The sequence below is a fragment of the Lepidochelys kempii genome, chromosome 1 (genome assembly GCF_965140285.1).
Source record: "Lepidochelys kempii isolate rLepKem1 chromosome 1, rLepKem1.hap1, whole genome shotgun sequence".
Taxonomy (NCBI): Eukaryota; Metazoa; Chordata; order Testudines; family Cheloniidae; genus Lepidochelys; species Lepidochelys kempii.
The window spans coordinates 116189179-116214628 of record NC_136380.1 but is presented as its reverse complement, the minus strand read 5'-3'; the positions used below and the strand labels follow the sequence as shown (position 1 = coordinate 116214628).

Genomic DNA, 25450 nt, shown 5'->3' with positions numbered 1-25450 from the left:
ACATTCAGTTTCCTGATGTGCTCACCAATTTACATCATAGTGATTAAAACAGGTTAGTTAGTTAGTTAGTTAGTTTAAAAACCAAAACATAGATTTTTTTTTTTTAGCCAGGACTGTCTCCTTTTGGCTATAATAGAGTGTACTTGAAAATAGTGCCTTTTTTCCTTTTTTATTTGAAACTAAAAGTAGGGGATTAGAGTGTATCTAATCATTATTAATAGCTGAAATGAACTTTTTAATACTGCTAGTGATACCTATGTTTCTTTGAGTGTTAGGCGAAAGGAGTTATGCCATTCTACGTAGAACACAGGGCACATATTTACCTGAAGAACAAGCTGGTTGACTTTATTCTTTTTAATTGCCAAATAAATCTAAGTAACTCAGTATGCCAACCTCTGTAGAGCAGAATTCCCTTATTAGCACAAGAATAAACAAAAAGAGAGGGACCATTACCTTGCCATTAGATGCCCGCTTTGTTCCTGAGCCTTGAACGGCACCTTGGAGCCCATATTGGAAAAGAACGCCCTAGGGGAATGACCAATCCACTCCAAACTGTTGTCACAAGTCCCCTAAAAACCGCACGGTAACTATGCGCTGAGTGATTTTGACATCTACTAGATTTTTGCGCGCGTATTTTTATCCCTTCTCTCATAACTACTGAACGTTTTAGAGGAGAGGTTTCCCCCTTTCGCGTTCAATAGCTGAGCCTGCCCCTAAGCTCTTCCCATCAGCCTGAGCCATCCTGGGGCTCCTATTGCACAGCTCCAAGGAAAGGAACCTTGTGCGCGGGGCGTGCGTTTGAGTCCCTAGAAGGCTCGTGGGTCGGCGGCTACCACACTGACGTGCAGCGACGCCGGTGGCTTGTGGAGGGGGCATGGCGTTATGGCTTGAATAGAAGCGACTGCCCGTGGACAGCGGGAGTTTAAAGACCCTGCGAATGAAACACTGTGCACTTGCAGCTGGACCGTAATCAGGGGGAGCAGAAAGCTTTCTCTGGAGGTGTTGATAAGGACTGGCTTATCTGGGGCATCAGCCTGGATTTCAATCACGTGGCCTGGAGGGGGGTCTCTTCCTGCTCGCCTTTGCTGACAGCTGCTTTTCCAGCTAACCTGCCCCAGCCATGGACTTGCTCACCCCTGTTCAGGCAGGGAGCCAAGGGCCCCACTTCCTGAGTCTCTGTCAACCTTGCCCAGGAGCAGGATTTGGCGACTCTGTCTTCCGGGCAGCCACGTGAAGGCTGGGCCACAGGCCGCGGCCTCTGAAAAGGGCAGAGTGAGACTGGGGGGGGGGGGGAGGCTCTCGTCGTGCAGGGCTGTCCTGGGAGAGCCGGTGTCACGGCGGAGGGCGCAGCGGTGGGCAGGGCACCTGGAACGGGGTCTGGTGGCTGTTTCAACCGGGGTGATTGGGGTGTTCGCTCTTGCTCACGAGCCAACTCTTCTTGGGACCTCTCTTCCCGCCACCCTCCTTTCTGCAAGGTCCCGAAAAAGACAGCGAGAGAGGGCAGGGGGGCGCAGGGGGCATAGCAGCGACTGAGCACTCCCTCCCCAAAGCCCCAGGCCGGGCGCATCGCCGCGCACACATCCTCCTCCCCCCACCCCACCCCAGCCTGGATGCTGCGGAGTTGCGGGGGGTGGGGGTGCAGGAGAGAGGTTAAAACTTGCCTCAGTGCCACCAGCGTTCACCATGCGGTACCTAGTACCCGCAGATAAGTCACTCGCGATTATCCGCCCACCCCCAGCCAGAGCATCCTACGTGGAGTTCATGTTTCTGCCAAAGTCTCCCTCGCAGGGTTCCCCACCGCCTCCCTCTCTCCCTGCTTCCTCCCATTATCCAGCTGGGTAGGCAAGGGCGTCTCGCTGCCAGCGCTCAAGTTTTCAAGTCGCGCATTTGACCCGTTCTGCTCAAAGGGAGAGTTACTCTGTAAAACAAAGCAAAACCACAGCACATCTGCAGTTGGCTCGGCTGGACACCAAGCCCGCTGTCCCACAGCTCTTACTCCAGGGCCAGCTTTTGTTTACGTTTGTTCTCAGCTTTGCTGAAGTTCAAGACAGAAGAATCCGCGCCTTTCTGGTCCCCCCGACCCTGGCCTGGCTCTCCAGGCCAGGGTTAAGGAGCACTGGCGGCATAGCCCGAGGTACAGAAAGGTCTGAGGAAACAGAGGCATCAATACCAGATGCATCCAGAATCCAGACTGAGAACTAGGCTGGTGCGGGGTGGGATTGGAGGGAGGTGCTCTGAGCCTATATAGTCCCCGCTTCAAAGGTTTCCTCCTCAGACCTTAGCAAATGATACCGAGGTTGAAGAGGAAAACCACTCACAAACACTGGGGATTTCAAAGCACTGGAAATGGCAAGATAGGGGATCCGCCTCCCTTTCTCTTTCCTCTGCATATTTACAATAGAAGCCTTTCTTTTTTGGTAGCAGATTTGATGGTATTTATTTCTAGCAGGGACTGCATATGTTACAGCGAGCTACAGCTCTGACACAAATGAGTTGTGACTGCTTTCCAGAGAGCTCCAGGCTACAACCCACTGCCAGATACCTTCTTCAAGTTCAAGTTACACTCGGGACACTGCAGCCTGCTGGGCGCGATCTCGCTCCTGATGAAAACAATGGCAAAGCACCAACTGACTTCAACGGGGGAAAGAATCGGGCTAAATCCGGCCCGCTTCTCCCCGCCCCCCCGACCCCTATTCCGGGAGCAGCCTCCCCCTGTTCAAGTGCTTTCCAGCCCATCCGTTTACCCCGGAGTCGATGGGGCCACCTTTGTGCCCACAGTGAACTCGATTTGGCTCGTTGTGTGCAGTGGTCATCACATGAGTTGTGGCTTTGCAGTTGTATACAAATCTTCGCCAGTGACAAAATGTGCATTGTCCAGATGATAATGTCCCTCCGCCGATTAAACGGTATTTCCCCCCACCTAGTGTCCCTAGATCTCGCGCCTAGAAATGACAAATAGTTGGTTAAAGCCACTCACACTTTCTGTTTTGATACCAGCAGACCCACGCTTTTGATGTGCCTCCTGGTATCCCGGCATGAACGCCCATTGGACCAAAGGATTCCACGCGAGACGGGCAACATACGTGTTTCTGGTGTCCTTTGGGTCCCAGTGCAATACTATTTCTTCTGTCCCCCCATCATATTAAATTGAAACTATCTGGCCTGAAGTTTCGTTGAATTGTCTCCGGATGTGGTAAATACACAATTAAGCGCTTCTCTTTAGCTGCCTTTCCAGATACAAGTTTATTTTTACAGGTGCCCTTCAGAATAAATCTTGGTTGCCCTGCTTGGCATCTGAAAAACATCTCTAACCAAAATGCGCGTGCAGAGAGGCAACGTGGTGACAAAAGGGGAGAGGGGATCTTTGAGACGCAAAAAGTGTTTCCCCAATAAGGATAAATGGGTTTCTTCCCTGCTGTGTTACAGTGTAAGGAGGAAATACGTAAGAGAGAAAAAGACTTTGGTCTTATAACACGTAAAACATGAACACGTTAACAATAGCAGTCCTTTACAAATCTGAACACCCACTGTCTTTTTCTAAATACTTAGTGTAACTGATCATCGGGGAAATATGCACATCTGCAATCTGTGTATATGCACGCAGAGAAAGATGATATGGAATGATGACTAAAGTATTATTGGACTTAAGAGTTTCATATGACTATATACACACCACAACTGGGTAGCCAAGCGGGGCAATATATGAGTCAAGTAATCACAAACAAAACAAAGACACAAGCTCCACCCTTCCTCACTTTGTATTAAATTTCGATAACCTTAGTTTTCAAAAATGTTTAGGTATTTTGTCAATTTGTTCCAGAAGTTGGGGGCTTTTTTTGTGGGGGGTTCCAGCGAGTGGCTGTGTGCTTCAGTCTCAGGGGGGCACCACCCTCTCCAAAGAAGGGACTCAGCGCTAGATTTTGGAGGCTTTTTTTTCCCTTCAAAGTATTAAAAGAACATGGTATGCTCACACCTTGAGTGTGATTCTCACAGCTTTGTGGAAGAGTAATAGATATTATTCTGTATGAGGGCTGGCTCATCATTTAAAGGATATAAACACTGTATGTGCACACACACGCTCTATAAAGTGTGTGAGAGAACAATTTTTATCTCGAAGTTCACATGCAAAAGTGAATTTGATGGTAACTGATAAAATTCAGCTGTAAATAGATCACTATCGCCCTGTAGATATTTTATTGCGATGCTTGCATTTTACTGTTATAGATGCATATTTCATTTAACTTTAATATTATGAAGCTAAAACCTGTTTTGAAATAATTCATCATCCCATTTCTGTGTATTTGGCCGTGGGAGAATTTCCCAGAGTGTGTCAATCTACCTAAACTTTCCCGCTGCTTGTCAAATCTCTGGACTTTCGCCCCCGCAATATGTATTTTTACATTTCAGCCTGGCCATTTTTACTGCGGTCTGGTAAACACCTAAACAACAATCAAGGAGCCCTGATGTGTCTCTGCTGCAGAAGATCTTTATACAGCGGACCTGGAGGTGCATTGCCCCTACCGCATTCAATGGCCTAAGAAGCCCGTTGGGGACTGCTAAAATATGAAGCGCAGAGGTGACCTCGACCCCACTGATCTTTCGGCTTCTTTTCTGAACGCCCATTTTGCCCATTGCTTGTTTCAGAGTGACTATCGCAGGCCCCTGGGAGCTGCCCCTCGCTCGCTGGCATGCAAAGCCCTCTCCAGAGTCCAGCAGCAACCCAGCGACTGTTCTGATATGCACACATACCCTCCTACCACTGGGTATGAACTGCAGCCTTAGCACTTGGGAGGGGAGTCAACGCTAGTCAGATCAGACTGCAAAGAACACTTGAGCCTAAGTTCCCACTGATGCCTCTTTGTCTTTCAAAAACAACGAACCAACAGTCAGCTGTCCTGTTCCTAGCACAAAATACATCGCAAGCCCAACTCATCAGGGCTCCTGGGCAGACTGATTGCAAAACTCGTTTATTTAAATCCTGGAGTTAGCACATTAGGAATGAGAAACAGAAGTTGTAACTAAACTTGCCATTGACACCTTTGTGTGACCTGACACCAACACAGACGCAGCTAAGTTTCGTATGGTTATGCAAAGTAACAGCAAACTTCTAGAAACAGTAACATATTTAGTCCCGGCCATTTCGGGCGGTGAGTGGGGACACCTCCCCCACCCCCTCTTCCCAACTATATTTAAAACATCAGCTGAAAAGAAAGTAATTGTAACTGACTAACAGGAACGAGTTTGGCCTCCAAAGCACTTTAAGTCAATTCAGTATCGATAATAATAATTAATACATTAGTAAATAAAACTGAGGCTTCATCGCCAGCTCCTTTTACAATTTTCCTGAAAACTACAAATGCAGGCAATGTTAAAATAAAGCCGTTTGCATGTAACTTTTCAATCAGAAGGGAAAGCACTTGGGTTCTACTTGGAGACGTGTCTCACACATTCCCCCCCCCCCCCCCGCCTTTTTTTGGTAAGATATGTAAGAATAAACGTTACAGCTCTGGGCTTTTAAATTCTCCAGATGGAGTCATAAAGTACCTAGCGTGTATGTATATATATATATATATATATGTGTGTGTGTGTGTAAACACATGCCTGCTATTCACAACGAGGACCGAAAAGCAACTTAATCTGAAGGCAAAACCACTGAACCCCATTTCGAACAACACACTTGAACTAGTTAACTTTAAAGACAGGGAACCGCTAAGAGTGTGGCCGTGGAAGTTTCTCCCTCCCACTTGAAGATCTACAAGGGAAGGCTTCACGTCTCTCTCTCTCTCTCTCTCTGGATATATGAGCACTTAGCCAAGTTGATGATTTTTTACAACACCATCGTACTATATAGTTAAGAGTCTCGGTTTATAACGCGTTCATATTAAACATGATTTGCCAGATCATACCACGAACGGGGTGGACTAGCCTTCTGATGAATGTGTGATTATATTCTCCCTATTTCTTCTTTCCCCCCCCCACCCCCAAAAGCGATTCACTTACCCTGGCGGTGGTCCTCCGCTCCACTCGACACACACACATCTACACACACAGGAAATCGGTCTCATCTAAAGGAAAATCTGAAATCAACATTTTATCTGCACAAGATAAAGGCACACACATATAGGGCTCAGAGCTCAGGAACCCTGAGTCTGGACGAAGAAGGGGGAAAAGGGGGGTATCAGGACAAGAAACCCTGTTTCCAGCTGTGGTATGAGGTCTGGCGTGGAAAGGAGCAAAATATTCTACTCATCCCCAAGACTAGGATTCACCCCTCCTCCCTTTCTCTCTTGTTTTGACTTACGTATGTTTATAGTAGGAGCAACTGGCTCACAACTAGAGCCATTGCCGAGAGTGCGTTTAAAGGGTGGCTGCTTTACTCCACTATAATTCAGTTCCCGCATGTGAGCCTCAGCCCCGCGTCACCTGGATACTGCAGACAAACAGCGTTAAATATGCATAAGGAACAGTTCATTTCTTAAAGGAGAACTTACCCGGACAGAAAGTTCGCGGCCCAACAGTAGGAACACAGACGTGGTGGGTATTTCTTTTTCATTTGTAGAACCCTAATCCTTTCTTAGGGTGTTAATTTAAATACCCAGCCCACAGAGCTGTATAGTTCGTTCCCCTTTCTACTTCTGATTCATGTAGCCTGGGTGGGGAAAACAATCAAAAAATGAACATTAGAATTTTAGTTTCATTAACGTATCAATATTTTCACTCCAGGGAGCCCCCCGAGATGCTGAGAGCGGTCTGAGGGGCATGAAACTTCCCATATGGGGATCACACGGTCGCAGCACTAACAACCTATGCTGCTGCCATACAGTTAGTTATTTACACATATGAGGTTTTTAAAAAAGAGAACAAACTGGGACTTTAAAGTGTGTGTGGGGGGGGGGGGGGGGATCCACACATGTGCATGCTTTCTTTGCTGCTTAACAGGCTACATCACTGATGTACAAGGGGCTTGAATATTTGTTTGATCAAGCTTTACATGTTGATGCTCTCTCGCTCGCTCTATCTCACACACACGCAGGTCCTGCAGTTAATGTTTAGCCAAATCCATATTTTTTAAAAAAAATTTATGTATTTATTTATTTATTTTTGCTCAGACGAAAGCACAGTTCAGAAATGGATTGGCAGCACGTCTAGGACCTCTCATTGAAGTTTTTTCAACGATGAGTGGATTTGCATTTGTCTAGAGCCATATCTTCACATGTTTACTAAGAGCAAGATCCTGAAACCCATATTCAAGTTTTGAAGTCAATAGCGGTGCTGACTGAATAAGGGCTGCAGGTTCATGCTCTCTCTCTCTTTCACACACACACACACACACACACGGTTGAAAACTCACTGCCAAAGTGCTCTCGCTAGACAATTTCGGCTAGAGATCTGTTGATGTTAGAAAGTCCCCACGTGAGACATAAACGCTGCTTGAGAGATCCTATCTTCCCTACCACTCATGTTCATCTTTTTCTTCAGATCTCCCAATCTACTGGTTTATGATCCGATATTTTCTCTCTCTCTTTTTAGGTGTCATTTCTTTTCGTTTCGGACAATAACACATTTTTACAAGTGGTTGTAAAGTCTTTAGCGCCATCTAACGGGAGCAATACGTCTTTCTGCTCCACAGAGAACATGGCTAATTAATAAGCGGTTTGTTCAGTTTTGTTCCCTTTTTCCTCCTAATTTTCTAATTGCCAATTGCACATTTGTTAAAATACAAATTATTACAGGATACAGGAGTGTGTTATCTGGATTCCCTTTATGGAATTGCAAACTGCTCCAAAGACAACCAACAGGATTATAATGTTCCAAACTCTGCCTGCTTCAGGGGATTTTTTTGTTGTTGTTGTTGAGCTTCTATCCATTTGCCTGAAAGCACCTGCTTCTACTTTTAGAGATCTCTGCATGCAGAAAATTAGCTACAATCTTGCACCTCTCTGGAAGAAAAAAATTCGGGAGCAAGTCCTAATGGTAGCCTGATTTCTGTAAAGCAGCTTGCCGGCGTGGGATGCAAAGTACATTTTAAATGTACATGATGCATCTGTTTTTCTTCAATTCAACAGGTACATTATAAAGTCATTAAGTGTCTACAACTTTTCTTCACTCCCCCCCCTTAATCTGACTGGAGCAGAAAACTGAGCTGTGCTGGTACAGTAATGAGATTTATGGGGGGGCGGAGTGAGTGTTAGGCGATCTCCTAACCTGCAAGAAATGGCTTCAGGATCCTTTTTTTTTTTTTTTTTTTTTGGGGGGGGGGGGTACGTAGGAATCAGTTACCTGAAAAGATTTTACAGCAAAATTCTTGACACTAAAGAGGAGGTACCTGTAGTAAGAGAGGGGGATTTAATCCCCTATACAATTCTGCTCAAAGGTCCAACTGTGTTTTGTAACCTAGTAGAGGTCTTACACCCCAGGAATTTCCAGGAGACTATATGGGAACTTCGGCTTTTTTGTTTTTTCTCTCCCAGTTGCAGCTGTGAGGAGCTGGCAGATCAGCTCCTTTCCTAAGAAATAAAAAGGCGAAATGAACAAATACCACCTTGGCCTGAATGAATGCTGGTGTTCAGGATTAAGTTGTAGGTTGAGTGGGCAGCCAGAAGGCCTTTTGGTTTGGGATGTGGCTCAGCCCCAGACATTTTCTGCTGAACCAGTAGTAAACAGCAGTACTAGAGGAAATGTAGGGTGGGATTGTCACAAGCATTCAGGATTAGCCTAACTCTGCTACCAGTGGAGTAAAAGAGTTAGGTCAACACTGAGCATTCTTGAAAACCCCACTTTTAATATAGACAGAGGCCTGTAAGACAAACTGACTGCTGCATTCGCTTCTATCTACTGCACTTGTGTATACAGTCCCAAAGGAAGGCAGAAAGTATTCTCTCTACACGTTGCGGTATTTTACTCCATGAACAGTAACCTTGTTGTAACCTTAAGTATCAAGAATTGTATTTACATCTGTTAATTCTTCAAATCATATTTACTTGGAGTCCATTTCTGAACTTATGTGATAACTGGACGCAGATCTCTGTGAAGTTCTTGTTTCCTATATCATGTACAGTTAAAACATCTTACATCATGTCCAGGAGGACAACATTATTGAACTGATAAAGGAAAATATAATGTAATGCTCCTTTAGATAAGCAACTAAAAAGGGAAATGATCAAAAGTGCATCTCTTCTGATGCTGCTGCTCCATACTGCACTATATTAGGCAGACAGTTCATCATCATCATAACCGCTGAACCAAACCATTCTGTGTTGTGTGGCCAAATTTTATGTAAGGTTTTGCATTGTTAAAGTTATAGGAGTGATTTATAACAACCACTGCTCTGGGCAGTCTTCTGACATTTTATGAACATTACTGACTAATAACAAAGTATATACCCTCCCCCTTTCATCCCACCATCTCAGTGAACCTTGCAAATATACGTGAAGTTTCACAGCACCCAAATAAGGTAGGTATTATTAGTAATCTTATTTTATATGTGAGAAAACTGAGACAGAGCCCTACATTTTCAAAAGTGACTAATGATTTTTATGCTCGGGTTTGTGGGTGCCCAAGCTGAGACTCCCTAAAGAAACCTGATTTTCAGAAAGTGCTGAGCAGCCACCCTCTGACAACCAGGCTGCCTCAAGGTGTCTCCAAGTGGGCACCAAAAAACGGAGACCCCCCTAAATCATTAGTCACTGTAAAAAATTAGGCCAAAGAATGTGAGTGACTTATCCAAAGCCACATAGGGAATCTGTGCAGAATGAGGACTAGAAGGCAGCTCAGGCTTTTAGTCATGTATTCTAATCATTAGACAACAGATGATGTTACCATCTTTTTGCATGATGAGTTATCATAAGCTAAACCACAATTGACTTTTATTTTGGTATGAGGATGATGTTTTTACAGCCTTTGTCCTGAGCTGAAAAGTTCATGCCTTGACAGATACCTAGAATCCCAATATTAGGAAGCAGAAGTTTATTCCTGAAGATCCAGAGAAATCTCTAAAAAAGTGTCAGCTCCATTGTGAAATATATATAACATAGCTCCAATTATGTTATCTTTTACATTGTAGAAACAAAAATACCTTTCGCTTTCTTAAATGAGGAATAAATATGAGGAAAGCTGTCCCAAAATACTCTACCCACATGTTGTTCAAATCAAATATTTCTTAGGGGTATTTATCAGTTGTCCCCTTTCTTAAGAGTCCGAATCCAGGAGGATGGCTATTGACATGGATCTTTGTCACAATTTCCAGTTTAAAAAGAAAGGTCCAACATGAACTTGGTGCAGGATTGATACTTTTAGCTACGAAGCAGCCATCCAGGGAGGATTTTGTTTTAATCAGCTAGGAAAAAAAGATTGCAACTTGACCTAAAATATGCCACCTATTTTCTTTTGCTCATATAATCTGATGTACTTCTGAGTTTTCTTTTATATTCAAAGAAGTTAAGCTGCAGCTCTGAAAGTCTTTCAGCACTGTGGCTTTTCACATACTCAGAAGATGAGTGCAACGCCTAAAGGAAACTGAAGGCAAACTGGATATCTCTGTTGGTCCCAGAAGGGGCACAAGCAGGATCAGCTGCAGAAGGGTAAAGGTATCTTACATTGTTACAATCCCTTGATTAGAACACCTGAAGGCTCTGATCCTGAATCCACTGAAGTTGATGGAAACAGGATTCTATTCAAGTTCTTTTTACTGAACCCATCAATGAGGTATCTAAATGGTCCTTATGTTTTTTTCTAGAGCTCATTTAATATTTGGGTGGATAAATAACCTGTCAACCTCCACAGACTTCCTTTATCCTTTTTGCCTTCCTGCAGAAAGATTAGGGGCCAGGTTCTCCTTAGTCTAATTTCTTAGTACCACTCCAGCAGACCAAAGGAGCTCTGAACTCCATGGCTACAATTGCTAAACCTAGGTGCATAAAGTTAGAAACCTAAATCCACACTTGGGCATGATGAGAATAACAGCGGGTTGATTTTCAAAGGTGCTAAGGACTGGCAGGAGCAAGTGATGCAACAAGAGTGGTGGATGCATAGTACCTATGAAAATCAGGCACTTTTTATTTAGATGTCAATGTCTGGATTTAGGTGAGTAAAACTAGGTACACAAGTTTGAACATTTTGGCCCATGTGTTCTATTTCTTCAGGGCCCTCTAATCTTAAACCTTTACCATAGAAAACTCTGAATGATTTCAGTGTTCCACCTTGCTAACAATATGGTTTGAATCAGATACACTGCACAAAGACAATTTTGATTTTTAAGAAGAATCTGTTTTTATTCCTTTGGGTATGAAAAAAAAACTTGGTGGAGCTTGTCTACCTTGATAGTCAACACACAGCATGTGCATTGTGATATGGATGCACTGATACGACATGTTTTCTTTCCTTACCAAAATAACCTAGCAGTTAAAACAGCCTTGCTGAAGAAACACATTCATTTAGCAATCATGCAATTTCACAATACATATTGATATCACATTTTAGGATGGAAAATACAACACTAAGCAGTAGTAAAAGAAGGTTGAATAATAGCAATTTGTGAAATTAGTTACAGGAGCAAAGGTTGCCTTTTCTCTTAAAGCTCTGTATTCATCTGGAAATCGTAACATCTTTGCACGTGATCCAATGCTGACTATGACTTTACAATCAATGTAGACAAGGACAAGTTGTGTTCAGCATGATGTCACATAGCGAGGGCAAGGTTTCAGCATGACGAGCTGCCATGAAGCTGAACATGATTTGTCCTTATTGACACTGAACGCAAATTCGTCGTCAGCATCATGTCAAGTAACTCAAATTATTAAACATACTGTATTGCCAACCCCAAGTGATCAAAAATCACCCATCAGCCCCCCAAAATCCCAGCATTGGCTTAAAAAGCACTACATTTAAAAATAATAATACATTTGGGATTCTTTTATTTACCTTCTGGTTTCCAAACCTTTAAAGGGCAGTTGGAGTTTAGGCTTTTCTCCACAATCTTGAGGGCCTTTTGTAAAAAATGAAAGCTGAGATTTTCACATGGCCTCAGGAGCTGGACTTGAAGAAGAACACCAAATATAGTGAGACTTGCATTATAATCATTAAATTCATCCTGTCCAGATGGCCAGCACAAAGCTTATAGAGAGATGGATTTGTACTAGAATAGTACAGAGGAAGCCAGAATAACCAGTCACTAGATTTGTGAGCAAAACATATCTCAGAGACCTTGTCACCTCTATGCTTTAGAGTAAACTTTCTTCCATGGTACTTCAGCCTCCTGGGGAAAGGGCAAAGGGAACTGGACTCCAAGAACCAAAAGTAATCTAGTTAATTATTGCACCTGCTCATCTTTGAGGACGATCTTGGTCATGTCTACTTCCTCAAAGACTAGGATACACTTCATTCCTGATTCTCCATGGAAGATTTCCTATTGCTTTCCATGGGAACAGGTCTAAGCCCTTAGCTATGCAATTAGTATCATAGCTCCAGTCACTGGCAAAAGTTAGCACGGCACAAGCACAAAACAATGTGTAAATACTTACAAATTTGTTATTTTTCACTCTGTGTGTGCGGGGGGGGGGGGATGAGGGGGAGGGAGGAATACTGGAAGGGCCTACTTCTCCAGGAACGGTTTCTCCAGTCTTAATATTCAAATGGTAAAGTACAGTTTTTATTGAGCTATGTGTGAGCAAAACAATGTATTAAATTGTACCTAAAAGTGCATTCTCCTCATCTTTCCATTACTCAAAATTTGATGGATGGATTTAGCTCAAAGTTTAAAAGAAATATGCACCCTCTGGCTCCAAGATGAGAAATTTCAGCTGGGAAGGAGAATATTTAAGAAAGTTCTGAGCACATGGAAGCAAGACCAAGTTGTGGTCCATCCTTAGCTATCACAAAAGCTATAATAGACTCCTGCTCTCTTTTCAGTTTCAAAGGGCAGCAAAAATAAAGGGCAACATTTGGAAAGTGGTACTGAAATTGGGTGCCTTGCTGTTGTGATGATCAGCTTGAAGGTCTGAGTACCCCCCACTCTAAGGAAGTCACTTGGAGGTGCAGGTGTTCAGCACCGCTAGAAATGAGGGGCGATGTGTTTCACATTGGGAACTCCTCTCCCACACACACACACACCAGCCTTTATTATTTAGTATTATTATTTGTATTATCAGAGTACCTAGGAGCCCCAGTCATAGCCCTGGACCCCCACTGTGCGCAGCGCTGTACAAACACAGAACAAAAAGACAGTCCCTTTCCCAAAGAGCTTACATTCTATGTATTAGACAAGAGACAACTGATGGATAGAGACATGGGAGTACAAGGAAACAAATCTGACTTCTGCTCTACCAAAAGCAAAAGCACATTCAGGGGAAAAATTTCAAAGAATCTCCTACTTGTGTGTTTGCAAAATTGCTCACACGCCAACCTGATGAGTTCAAAAATCATGAGCCAGAACCTAAAATCAAGAGATTGGCCTAAAAATCATGAGATTTATTTTGAAAATAAATAATTTGTGCTTTTTCATTAAATATTATTTCTTTCTTTTCTGTCTTCTGACCTTTCCCTGCTCATTCCCGGTGTGTGAGACAGTCATAGGTTAACAGTTCAATGCTCCAGCTCCCCATACAGCTTCTCCTGGACTCTTCCCCTCCCTCCCACTGCACACAGCTCTCCCTGCTCCTCCAATCTTCCCAGCAGTTCTCCTGCCATCCTCAGCTCCCACACCTGGCAGGCTCCTGCAGCTGTACCCTGTCACCCAGCAAGATCCTGTCCCCCTCCCAGGCCCATTTCCCCCCATTAACCTCCTGTAGCCTTTCCAACTCCCTAGCCTCCGGTCCTCTGGCAGGCTCCGGCAGCTTCCCAACTTTAACTGCCTGCATGCGGTGGAGTGCAGTAAGGCCCCTGCTGTGGAACTTAGAGGGGCAGCTCTTCTGGCCAGTCGGGGGCAGAGGATAAGCAAGCAGTTATGGCTGCCTGTGGCACAGCACCCTCTATCAGCCAAGGGGGAAACTGCAGGTGGTTCTGGCAAAAGTTCCTTTGTCATCTGGTGAGACTCTGAGCAACCCCCAAATTTGGATGCTTTGCAAGGGCAGTGCTAGCAACACTGCATTCCCATCTGCCGGCTCAAACTGGAGCCCCTTCAAAATGTGACCATGTCACATCTGAAGTCAATGGAGTTACATTAACGTAACATACAGCTGGCATAAGTAAGAGGAGAAGTAGTTCCTTGTTTTCAAACTTCCATTGCTAACAAAAAATGGTACAATGAACAGTTTAGAAGCATACCCCTCTATTCTCCATAACAATGTGTACTCTTTTTCATATTTCAGGACATGACTTGTCCCTCCCTGTCATTCTCTGAGGGAGGCCATGCTTCCTCACTGCCAAGTACCTGTAAAGGTGAGCTCAAAATGGGGAATTAGCTGCACCTAGTGCTCCGTCCCTCAGTCAGCATGGGGAAGCATACAGTTAGTAGGCTCTGATCTGCAATCAGGGCAGAGCTGCTAAGCAGTCTATGAGCCCCAGGTAAGGGTGAGCACCAACCAAGTCTAGGGCTGGGTGAAGACGGGGTAGTTGATAGGATACCATGGGCCTCCTGGCCTAATATGGGGTGCTGCCACCAAGGGGTGGGGTGCTAGGGGGTAAGGGGATGCAGGCCTGCCCAACTCCACCACCTCCCAGCCAAGGGCCCTGATAGTGGCAGAGTGGTCCGCCACTGCATCAGTGGGGATCCAGCCAAAACACGCTGACCTCCTATCAGGCCAGCACTCAACCAAATTGTTGTCTCGTTTCCCTGGGCTACTTCCTACATCCCCAAGGTTTGGTACCTCTATGTTGTAGTTGTCCTCTGTCTCTCCAGAATAGGTGGCCAGCAGCAGCCCTAGTAGCTCGTAGGTGTCTCACTCAGCCAGTGGCCCTGGGATCTCTGGCCAGTCCCCAGGAGGCAGCCCTGGCAGCTCCTCTGCAGGCTCCAGCAGCAGGCAGGATACATCCATCTCCTGTGATGGCTCCACCACAACTAAGCTGCAGGGCCCATCTTTTGTACTTCCACTTCCTGTCCTGCCCTTCCGCTTCCAATGAGGCAGACATGGCTTTCCTGGTTCTGCACACCAGGGGGCGTGTTTTGATCCTTCCCTGTCACTCTTTGAGGAAGGTCACGCCTCCTCGCTACATGCATGTAATTATGAAGAGTGCTATATCACTCCATTATACAAGTAGGGGCCTGATCCTCTTCTCACTCACATTAATTTTACACCAGTGTAACTCAACTGACTCAAATGGACTTTCTCCTGATTTTGGCCAGTGTGAGAGGAGAAAAAGTTCCCTCTGGGCACCCAGACTTGTGTGCTGAATGGGGAGTGTTCAGTGATAAACCCTGGAATTCCACGCATGAATCAAAGGAAATGTAATTTTTATGTCATTTCAACAGTATCTTATTGTATTGCTTTGTAAGTAGTAAAAAATGTCATTAATACTAAAAATTTTCATAGGTTTAAGGGTTATTGGGAGAGGTCTGTCACAAACTGTTTTCTGCTGTCTCTGGAAAAGTTAATGCAATTTTTTTTTAAAAGTAGGTGTAATGAAAGCTTAGACGGTGAGATGAGAACATTCCTGGGTGAAGATGTGAGAGGATGGACTTGATTTGGTAGTTTCCTGCCATCTCTCTCACTTTATTACCGTGATGCGACTGTAGGTGGAAAAAGTGAACAGTTTTTATTTGTAAGAGCACAAGGGGTTGTGTCAGTGCCAAATGTTAACCAGATGACCCACTCATATATGATCAAAAGAAAGTGTCTGCAGAATCACATGTTTAGTGCTATACCCAAGTAATATTTGTGTAAACGCCAACAATATAAAAATATGCATTTGCATGGAAACAGCAATAGTTCTTCTGGAAGATTATAAAGAATCTATAACTTGATTCACTGACTCATGTTAAAAATAATCATAAGACATTTCCATTTGACTATTGCAAGACTTTTTGCATGACTGACGGCTTGTCTTCTACTTTCTGTTTCACTCTGATCTTCATATTACCATTAGCGTTGGGCAAGCTGGCAAAGGTGTGGTATTGCGTTAGGTACAGATAAGCATCTAAAAGTTCAGCTGAAGAGCTGAAGTTGAATTTTGAAAGGAACTTCCGTCATCCGCTCTCCTCTGCAAACCTCCACATCAATCTGTCTTACAAATATCCAGCCATACTTAACTGGGTCCACCAAAATATACTGTATTTTGGCATAGCTGGTATTTCTTATATCATCATCTTCTCTCTTCCACTGAGTGCTATTAAAGAAAGCTCAGCAATAACTGTCAGTCTGGACAATTTCAAAATATGCCCACCAAGCCTCCAGTGACATAGTTCCAACAGCATTTAATCCTCTGCAAACAGCTTGCTAAAAGAGACAACTAGGCCACTCCTACGATCAGAAGTGTATGGGCAACGCTTAAAAAGTTTGCTGCATAGCCATATTGGATAGGAGTGTGAAAAAATTAAACCCGTAACTGTCATAACTATGCTGGCAAAAGTGTAGGTGCAGCTTACATGGAGAAGAAAATCCTTTTGTCGCTATGGCTTATTTTGTTCAGGGAGCTGGTACAAGCTATACCAGCAAAAGCACTCTTTTTCTGGTATAAGCTGTGTCTACACTAGGAGGGTATGCTGGCATAGATCTATGAGTATACCTATATCAACAAACCCTTTCGAGAGTAAACAGGGTCTAAAGAAGTAGCAGGCTACTTGGCCTTTCCAGTCTATCAAAAAGCTGAGAGCTGGGGCTTTCTTTAGTGGTGATTATCTAGCTAGAGATGGAGCAGAGATGATATACAATGACATAAGAAATGCTGGAAACCATCTGCTTGGTGGGCTCCATCATGCATGCCCTCCATTCAGAGAACTCCCGCTGAAGTCAATGGGAGTTTAGCGTGCAGATGGCTTCCAGGACTGGGACCAACACTAGTTTAAAAACAGCTGTATTTGTAGTATGATGGCATGACACTAAGTGTATTATTTTCCATACAAAGAGTTTGAGTATTAGTGAGTACCGAAAAAATGGCAAAAAGGTGCATTACATAGAAATAGATTTGTCTGTTGTTCTTAGATGAGCTTAAAACAGCTCAGCAGTGGCTTGACTTGCATAGCCCAAATGTATCCAAAAATAGTTTGTTTTCTTTCTTTCTTATATGGATTACATCTCTATGGAATTTGAGACAAAATGGTCCACTTAAACTCAGAGTAATATTTGATCATATAAAACTGAAGTGTAGAAGTTTACTGGTACTACAGCTTTCTGTTGTAATGGATTCAAAACTGATGTGTCAATTAGAAAAAATAGTGTGTCTCCTAAAACAAGGTCCATTTTTGATGCAACAATGTTTGTTAATAGCAAATCTCTCATACAGTCAAAACAATATAACTCTGTACATGATCGTTGCCATATACACATATTATACATATTCACTGAAGATATGTTGACGAGTCAGTCAGCTGATCTGTATAGCTCTGGGATATGGCTATTGATTTAACAGTAAATTAAATTAGAGAAAGTGTTGTCTAACAGTTAAAGCACAGCCTTAGGAGTGACTTAGGCAAGCAACTTAAACTCTCTGTATCAGTTTCACTCTCTGCAAAATAGGGAATAAGAATAATACTTCTTTTTCTTACAGAGGCACTTGAAGATTTATGAATGTATCTAAAATAGTTTGACATTTTTTGATGAAAAGTGCAATATATGTGTGAATTATTATTATTATTGAATAATGATTATTGGAATAAAACTGGACCTTTAACTTCAGAAATTTGAGGCAGGTTAGGCATTAGCCTCTTTACTGCTACTATCTATGTGGGCTTTAGGGCCAGGTTGTCCTCTGTTCAGGTCTTTGTCCCACAAGGCAAGTGTTTTCACCCCTGGCATTTCCCTCAGTTTGTTCTGTGTGTGGCAGGAGGCTTAGTTCATGGAACGTACAGATCTCCTGAGACCCTCTAGAGGTCTTACCCAACTGGTTGGAGGCCCTGTGCCTCTGTGCTATCTGCCACCACCTTATTTCCCTGCTTCTCTGGCAGCACGACCCTGAGAGAGACATGGAGCCATAGCTTCCCACTCTCTTTGCTGTCCCAAGAACCATACTTCAAGGGATTGTTCCAAGTGTGGAGAATGAGCCCACTCAAAGTACTGCTGAAACAGTGAGCATTGACAGGTTTCAGAGTAACAGCCGTGTTAGTCTGTATTCGCAAAAAGAAAAGGAGGACTTGTGGCACCTTAGAGGCTAACCAATTTATTTGAGCATGAGCTTTCGTGAGCTACAGCTCACTTCATCGGATGCATACCGTGGAAACTGCAGCAGACTTTATATACACACAGAGAACATGAAACAATACCTAAGTCTGCTGCAGTTTCCACGGTATGCATCCGATGAAGTGAGCTGTAGCTCACGAAAGCTCATGCTCAAATAAATTGGTTAGTCTCTAAGGTGCCACAAGTACTCCTTTTCTTTTAGTGAGCATTGAGTTAGGCGGGGAATCCCTGTTGAGCTGACGGAGGTACAATGCGACAGAGAGATTGGCTGTCCCTCTGCCTCAGTTATGGATGGGCCCCTGCGCCATCCCCTTCCAAACTATGGCTCCACATCCCCAAGGTACCCCCAGAGATCGCACTTCTCCCTTCTGCACCCCCTTTCTGTGCCTGAATCCACCAGGTGTTCATCCCTTCCACCCACAGAGGCAAAGGTGATGATTTGGCTTTAATGGCCTTATAAGCCACCTAGTCCCATTTCTCAGATCACATCTGGATGACAGTGTATACATCCAGCACTGCTTTTTCAGCTTATTCGTTAATATTTTAGAATAAGTACATAATAAAAATGATGAAGGCTGTTGCCTTCAGCTTAGCTACTTACAGAAAATGTTATAAGGATATTAAACCAAACAATGGCTTGTTCTCATCTGGCTCTCCAGATGTTTGCTATGACTCTTTATTTTCTATCAATCAGTTAACCATGGTTATCTCTTTTCCTTAGCAACATAGCTCCAAAACACAATCAAAGAAACTGAAGGCAAATAATGAGGACTAGATTGTATTTGATCACTGCCAATTGTTTAAGGGGAAAGGAGACTGCACAAAGCATTGCCAGCTTTGCACTGCTGCACAGTGGCCTGGCACAAGTTCGGTCCTCCCCATGCCCCCATGGGCACTACCCATTCCAAAGTGGACCCTGCAACAGTAGCCTCTCTATCAGTGGACACTGACTCCTGCCGTGTGACAGGGATGGCACCATTTGAAAATCATTCCCTTGTCATGTAAACAGGAGGGGAAACACTGAGTAGTATCTTTCTCTTGCCAGCACTCCTGGGTGTGCCACTTTTATGACAGACCCCTCTCCACACCTTCAAGAGGTTGCAAGCTGCCATGCTTTACAGTGTAGCACTGCATACCTGCAGAAGCTCCTGGAGGGATTACGTCTCTTTGGGCTCTGGCCCCAACTGTGACTTCTGACTGCTTGAAAATCTGGCCCTCCACTCTTTGGAAAGTCTAGTCCTAAATGGTTCTGCCTACACAGCAATTAAACACCCGTGGGTGGCCCAGGCCAGCTGAGTCAGGCTCTCAGGGCTCAGGCTGCAGGGCTGTAAAACTGCAGTGCAGCCATTCAGGCTCAGGGTGGAGCTAGGACTCTGGGACCCTCCCACCTTGCGGGGTCCCAGAGCTCAGGCTCCAGCCTGAGCCTAAACAGCTGTACCTCAATTTTACAGCCTCACAGTCTGAACCCCGTAAGCCCAAGTCAGTGACCTGGGCCACCCACGGGTGTTTAATTGCTGCATGGATGTATCCAATGAGCAAGCTGGAAAGTCACCATCCTAACGCTTGTTGTTTTTGCCTAGTTCACAGGTAGCATGGAAATATTTGCAGTGTTCATGTCAAATATAATGCACAAGTCAAGTAAAAATAATGCACTATGCTGTCATTTGGATGAACTCTTAAGATTCCGCTAAATACTGTTTTAACATCAGACTCAAGAAAATTCCCCATTTATTTGTATTACCTTTCTGTTTTAAAATACTGAGCATATTTCTTAATTCCAATGTATTTTAAAAAGAGAGAGAGATTCTCTGTGGAATGAACAGATTATGCTAGTCCACTTGGGGATCGACATTATTTCTTGCTGTTAAATTTCTCAGGGAATGGATGTTAATATCATGACAGGTATTTGACAGCAGTACTAGAAAAGAAAAGAGATGCATCAAGTCATTCGATTAGAGATAGAACGGAAAGGGGAAGATAGCATGTAGTGATACCTGCAAATTCTCCTGTCAGAGTGAATCTCTTGTTAAATGTAACTACACTAGTGCCTGGTCTTGGCCAGATTTGAGACAATGTGTGTTTTGCCATTGACTTGAATGGGAGCAGGACTGAGTCTCCAAATTATGCTTTCCCATCCATGCACAGAACTCCCATTGACTTCACTAGGTGTTGCAAATTCATCTCAGGAGGCAGAATTTGGCTCTGTTAAAAATCTCCAAGCTATGGGAGTGGAGACTGTATGCAGGGCAGATCAGATATTATACAGAACAAGTATGAAATACAAACCTCACAGAATTAACATATATTGTCACATTCTATTAAGGGCTTCTGTTGGGCTAGATCAGATTAAATGCAGTGAATCCCAGTCATTTTACAGCATATGGAAATATTGTCATGGATAGATTTTTTCATTAATGAATATAATGGAGAATAATGAACAATAGACAAAAAAGAGAGACGATGTAAAGCCAATCAAAGGAAGGGCAGATGTTTAAAAAATCTTTTACTATTCAGGATTGTGATCCAACAAAAGCAATTATGTTTCTGCTTTCTCAATTCCAAAACAGCAGAAAGAGCTTTGAGGTTTTCCAGTGCCTATCTACACACCGTTAACTGAACAGAAGGTAACAATAATACCAAACATAGCCAAAGGCAACTGATTCCATGCAATGCTCATAATTTGGGACATTCATGAATTAAACGGGACCATAATCAAGACGGTGAAATATATATAATCAAAAATTGCCTAAGAAATCTATAAGGAGCCTAATTAAACTCTGCTATTCCACTGGGGGGAAAAAAGGAATAATTAAAACAAAACAAAAGCACCATCTACAGGTGGAAATTGCACTTGGTATCTGCCCTCTGAACTCATGGAAATATAATGTTTGGGATTTTGTCAAGAAATGGTTGATGTATTGCAGCAGAAAGAAATTTTGTTTCTTGGTAAAATGATTGATGTTATCTTTGCGAAAGGGTTTGCCAATGTCCTCCTGTTTTCTTGAATGGATAACTACTGTGATGTAATTAAATATACAGTGGACCGTATTCTGCTCACAGCATCATTAGCCAGGCAAATTGATTCAAATCAATGGGGTTGAATGGGTATAACTGAGGGAAGAATGTGGCTCAGTGTGCACAGGACAGAAGAGGGAACTGACAAGCAAATCAAGGATGTCCAAATGCAGATAAAATCCATGACTTTATCAACATTTGTCATTATTCATCTGTGATTTGTTTGCCTCCCTGCTGTTCTTCTATCCTGCTCACTTGCCCTGGCAGGGACCTCTTCAGTAAGCCAAGCAACCCAGGCCAGGCTCCCCACTTCATTTGTTCCTTTCAGTTAGGGAGAAGGAAACCCATTGTGTGTATCTGTGTGGTTTTTTTTACAGGGAGCACAAATGGCATTTCTTCACTGGAGTACGGGGGCCAGGAACCTTGTGCGTAACCTCTTGCAACTGGCCAGCCAGTTTGCAAAGGAAACACTAGTTTATAGCTACACATTAAAATATGGGCCTAGATTCTCAGCTGCACCTAGTGTCTACTGGGTGCAGCTAAGATGAGTATGAGGGGCTGTAAAAGAGCCAGCTAGGGATCTCTGATTCTGGGGTCAGTTCTTTGTTAGCCTGGATGGTGTAGATTAGAGCAGCCTCAGGATGTAGTAATCTACATCAGACGGCTATGTCCTCTAAGACAGCAGTTCCCAAACTTTTTAGTCCGGTGACCCACCGACTGCATTTTGTCTTATTTTGCAACCCACCCGGGGTCCAAATTTGTGGGCAGAGGAGAACCAAAATCATAGGCCAGCATCCTTCTCCTCTTCCATTGCCTCCTCCTTCTCGCTCCTCAGAAGGGGCACTGACCACCCAGAACAGCACCCTCCACCCCAGCACAGCAACCCTAACCCTGGCCTCGTGCAGAGGGGAGGCTCCAGGGGAGTGGGGATTGGCGAGCAAACCCATCCTCTACTCATCTCATAGTGGCATCTCTGGTTCTGTGGGACTGGGCCCAGCTCTGTGCTCCAAGCATTGCAATCTGGTGCATGGGATCATGACAAGGGGCGGCCAGGACAAATTTGAGTGAGTGGCATCGGGCAGCCAGATCAAACCTGAGAGGTACTGCAATCCCATGTGCTAGGTCACAACGCCTGGAGTGAGGAGCCAGGCCAGCCCCATGGGACAAGAGCCACCACTTTGGAGTGAATGGGGGGCGGGCCCACTGTCCAACACCTCCCCCGCCCGGGGATCTCCCCGCCACACCAGGCCCACGACCCATCTAGAACCTTCCCACGACCCTCTGTTTGGGAAACGCAGCTCTTAGGGGCCATCTGTGAGATGGGAATTGGCGTAGGCCAGTAGTTCTTCAGCCATGCCCCTTCCTGCCCACAACACACTACTTGAAATTGCTGCTGTAGACACAGATTGAATAGGAATCAGCTGTGCCAGCTTTACACGAGCTGGGGCCTACTCCACACCAAGGGAATCCTCAAGTGGGAAGATTCAGAATCTCTCCAGTCTCTTTGCACTACCCCAGTGGTGCAAAGAGACCCAATGATTTAGAGAATCTGGCCCATAGTGTCCTTATTCCTTACGTCAATCAACTCAGCTAGATGGAATGGTAAGGAAGACAAAATTCAAAGAGAATCAAAGTATGTCATTTTAGTTCTTTTATGGATAAACATGCATAATCTGATGTCTTGCTTAGACAGTTATTTTAAAAGAAACTTGTAATCTTTTTTAATTAAAATGAATGGAGAGGAATAGACTATAAATATGAATACAACAAAGTAGGAGTTGACAGCACACAGCCTTCCAGACAATCTCTTTCAGTTGTTATAGAGTATAATACAATATTGGTTTTCCTCTGCAATTTTTCCATAATGTTTATGTTTGTTTTAGGTAGCAGATTACCCTTTTTTTTTCTTCTTTCAGATTTCATGTCTTGTGGAATAGGCCCTCACTTTACAGCTAACATGGTGGAAAGCAAATGAGAGTATCTGAGAGAAAAAGAGACAAAGAGATTTTTGGTTTAAGCAGAACACATCTGAATTGCGGATGTACTATTATCAGTATTAAGCTCTGAGTATTAAAATGCTGATTGTTCCAGTCCTCATTACCTTATTTTACCTCTGCCTTTTCCCCATTGCATGCTTTGCTTTACCTCCATTGTCTGTCTGCTTAACTTGTAAAATGCTAAAAGAAGTTTTGATATTTACCTGTTTATGATTAAATTGCGAAATGATTTGCTTAGTTCTGTTCTAAATTAAGGTCTGCATTAAATGTCATAGCATTTATCTTTCATAAAATGAGACAGCTAGGACACTAATTTCCGAGGTATTCAATCACTGCCCTATGCCACTTGAGAGGCAGTTTGGGAATGAGCCTGCCCACAGTTCACAGCTCACTGACAGCACTGAGATGGAATCATAAAAGTCAATTAATCATTAAAAGCTGTTACAAGCACATATCGAACCAGTCTGGCACAAAATGTTAATCAGTCCCATATCAATATCATAAATTCCTGCAAATTGGAGCGATCGATACCTTTAAGGCCTAATGAATCAATCGGAGGGCACTAGGCCGCTCCTCTGGGTCCCAGTAACATGGCTGCCCTGCGACTGCTACATCTCCAGGCGTGCTGCCAACAGAGGTCACCTATCCCAACAGGCTGTTCACTTCAGCAGCAGTTACCACGGTGACAGCATGTCACTGTTGCCCTAGTGTCCTTCTAGGTAAGGTGGAAACCAATGCATCACTGCCTTTGATGGATTTGTCAATAATACTTAGCAGGGGAGGGGAACTGCTCACATAACACTCGCAGGTCTGCAGTCCCTGAGCAGTTTGGGGTGATTTAATTGTTTGAAGAGATGTGTGCTTCTGCATATATGCAGGGACTAAATAGTGGTCACAGGAAGCATGAGTTGGCAGTTAGAATTACTGCAGTCAGAAACCTTGGGAAACTAGAAAACAGCAAGCAGCTGAGGTGGCTGGCTTAGTGTTACATTAACCAAGTAGCTGTGGAAGTAAGAAATAACCTGGAGCTTCTCAGACGAAGAATTTATTATCTACAAAATTGTAATCTATTACTCATGAATGGCTATGGAGTTGCTTATTAATCCCTACCCCCCCCAGGCTCAGAAGCAGCATTTTCATCCATCCTCTTACATACTGTTGATGATAACAAATAAAATGCTGTCAGTAACTTCCTTCCCCCCACCCACGCTAGTTTTGATTCGATGGGATTCTATTTTATTACCTGAATGATGCCTTGGAGGACTGGAGTGGGCCTACCCTGCGGCTGTGAGATTTGACACCTTTTGTTTCTGCATTTGTTTTGTTTTGAGAAATCAAGTTACATGTTCAGAATAGCACATAGTCAGGTTATACCCTCACCCTACACAGCCACAGTGTGAGTCAGCCAACCCCAACCCCTCCTGCGCAGCCAGGTAGCACCTATCTTGATCGTGGCTGCAGGCCTAGGGGGGACTGCAAGCAAGTGTGAGGGACGGGGTGGGACAAGGCAGAAAGGGACAGAAGTAGGTGGAGATTTGACTTTGCTCCCTTGTCTGCACCTGCCAAAGGAGCTGTCTGGATGCAAGCTGCGGAGTAAGTATGTTGCAAGGTGGACTCGGCTTCCCCCATCACCTTCAGCACAAAATGTGAACTCTGGAGGAATTGTTCCTTAGAGGACTTGCCTCTGCTGCATAGTGAAATACTGGTGTTCTTACTGGGCTGGCACAGCTATGTATCTAAACTGGCTCAATCACGCCCAATCCATTTATCTATTGTTACCCTTATTCAGTCTGGCCTGCAATGGAGCAAAATAGCATTTTTAGGACTGCAGGAGATAATGAAACCTCTTTAGAGATGAAAGAAATGCTGGATACTGTGACTCTAGGCAAGGAGCATGTTCCAGAAATTGCATTGTCATTTAACATAAAACATAAAGGGTAATGCTGAATAACAGAATACCCATGCTGATTATTTTAGTAGTCTCAAAGTATAACTTTTTTCCGGATTGCAGCTATCTAGAACATGGGCTGTGCGTGTGGCAGCATTATTTTGTCCTCTTCCACAGTACAGAGATGATGTTTCCATTAAGTTCACCACTGAGATGCTATTGTGCCGAGCTCCCTTACAATCATTCCATACTGTATGGAAAATGGAAAATATCCCAATCCAAAG

General features: G+C 43.9%; 3 long non-coding RNA genes across 3 annotated transcripts; 1 reads left to right on the top strand and 2 right to left on the bottom strand.

Annotated features, from left to right (window-relative positions):
- Positions 1-1799: 1799 nt before the first annotated feature.
- Positions 1800-6411, bottom strand: LOC140914205 (uncharacterized). The gene is made up of 3 exons (XR_012159800.2): positions 6302-6411; positions 6001-6065; positions 1800-2942 (listed from the first exon to the last, which is right to left on the bottom strand). It is a non-coding gene; the product is annotated as an uncharacterized LOC140914205 (long non-coding RNA).
- Positions 6339-23452, top strand: LOC140914197 (uncharacterized). Its single transcript, XR_012159797.1, has 4 exons — positions 6339-6534; positions 7531-8066; positions 20834-20890; positions 23198-23452. It is a non-coding gene; the product is annotated as an uncharacterized LOC140914197 (long non-coding RNA).
- Positions 20753-23982, bottom strand: LOC140914196 (uncharacterized). The gene is made up of 2 exons (XR_012159796.1): positions 23810-23982; positions 20753-23262 (listed from the first exon to the last, which is right to left on the bottom strand). It is a non-coding gene; the product is annotated as an uncharacterized LOC140914196 (long non-coding RNA).
- Between the last annotated feature and the right edge of the window lie 1468 nt (positions 23983-25450).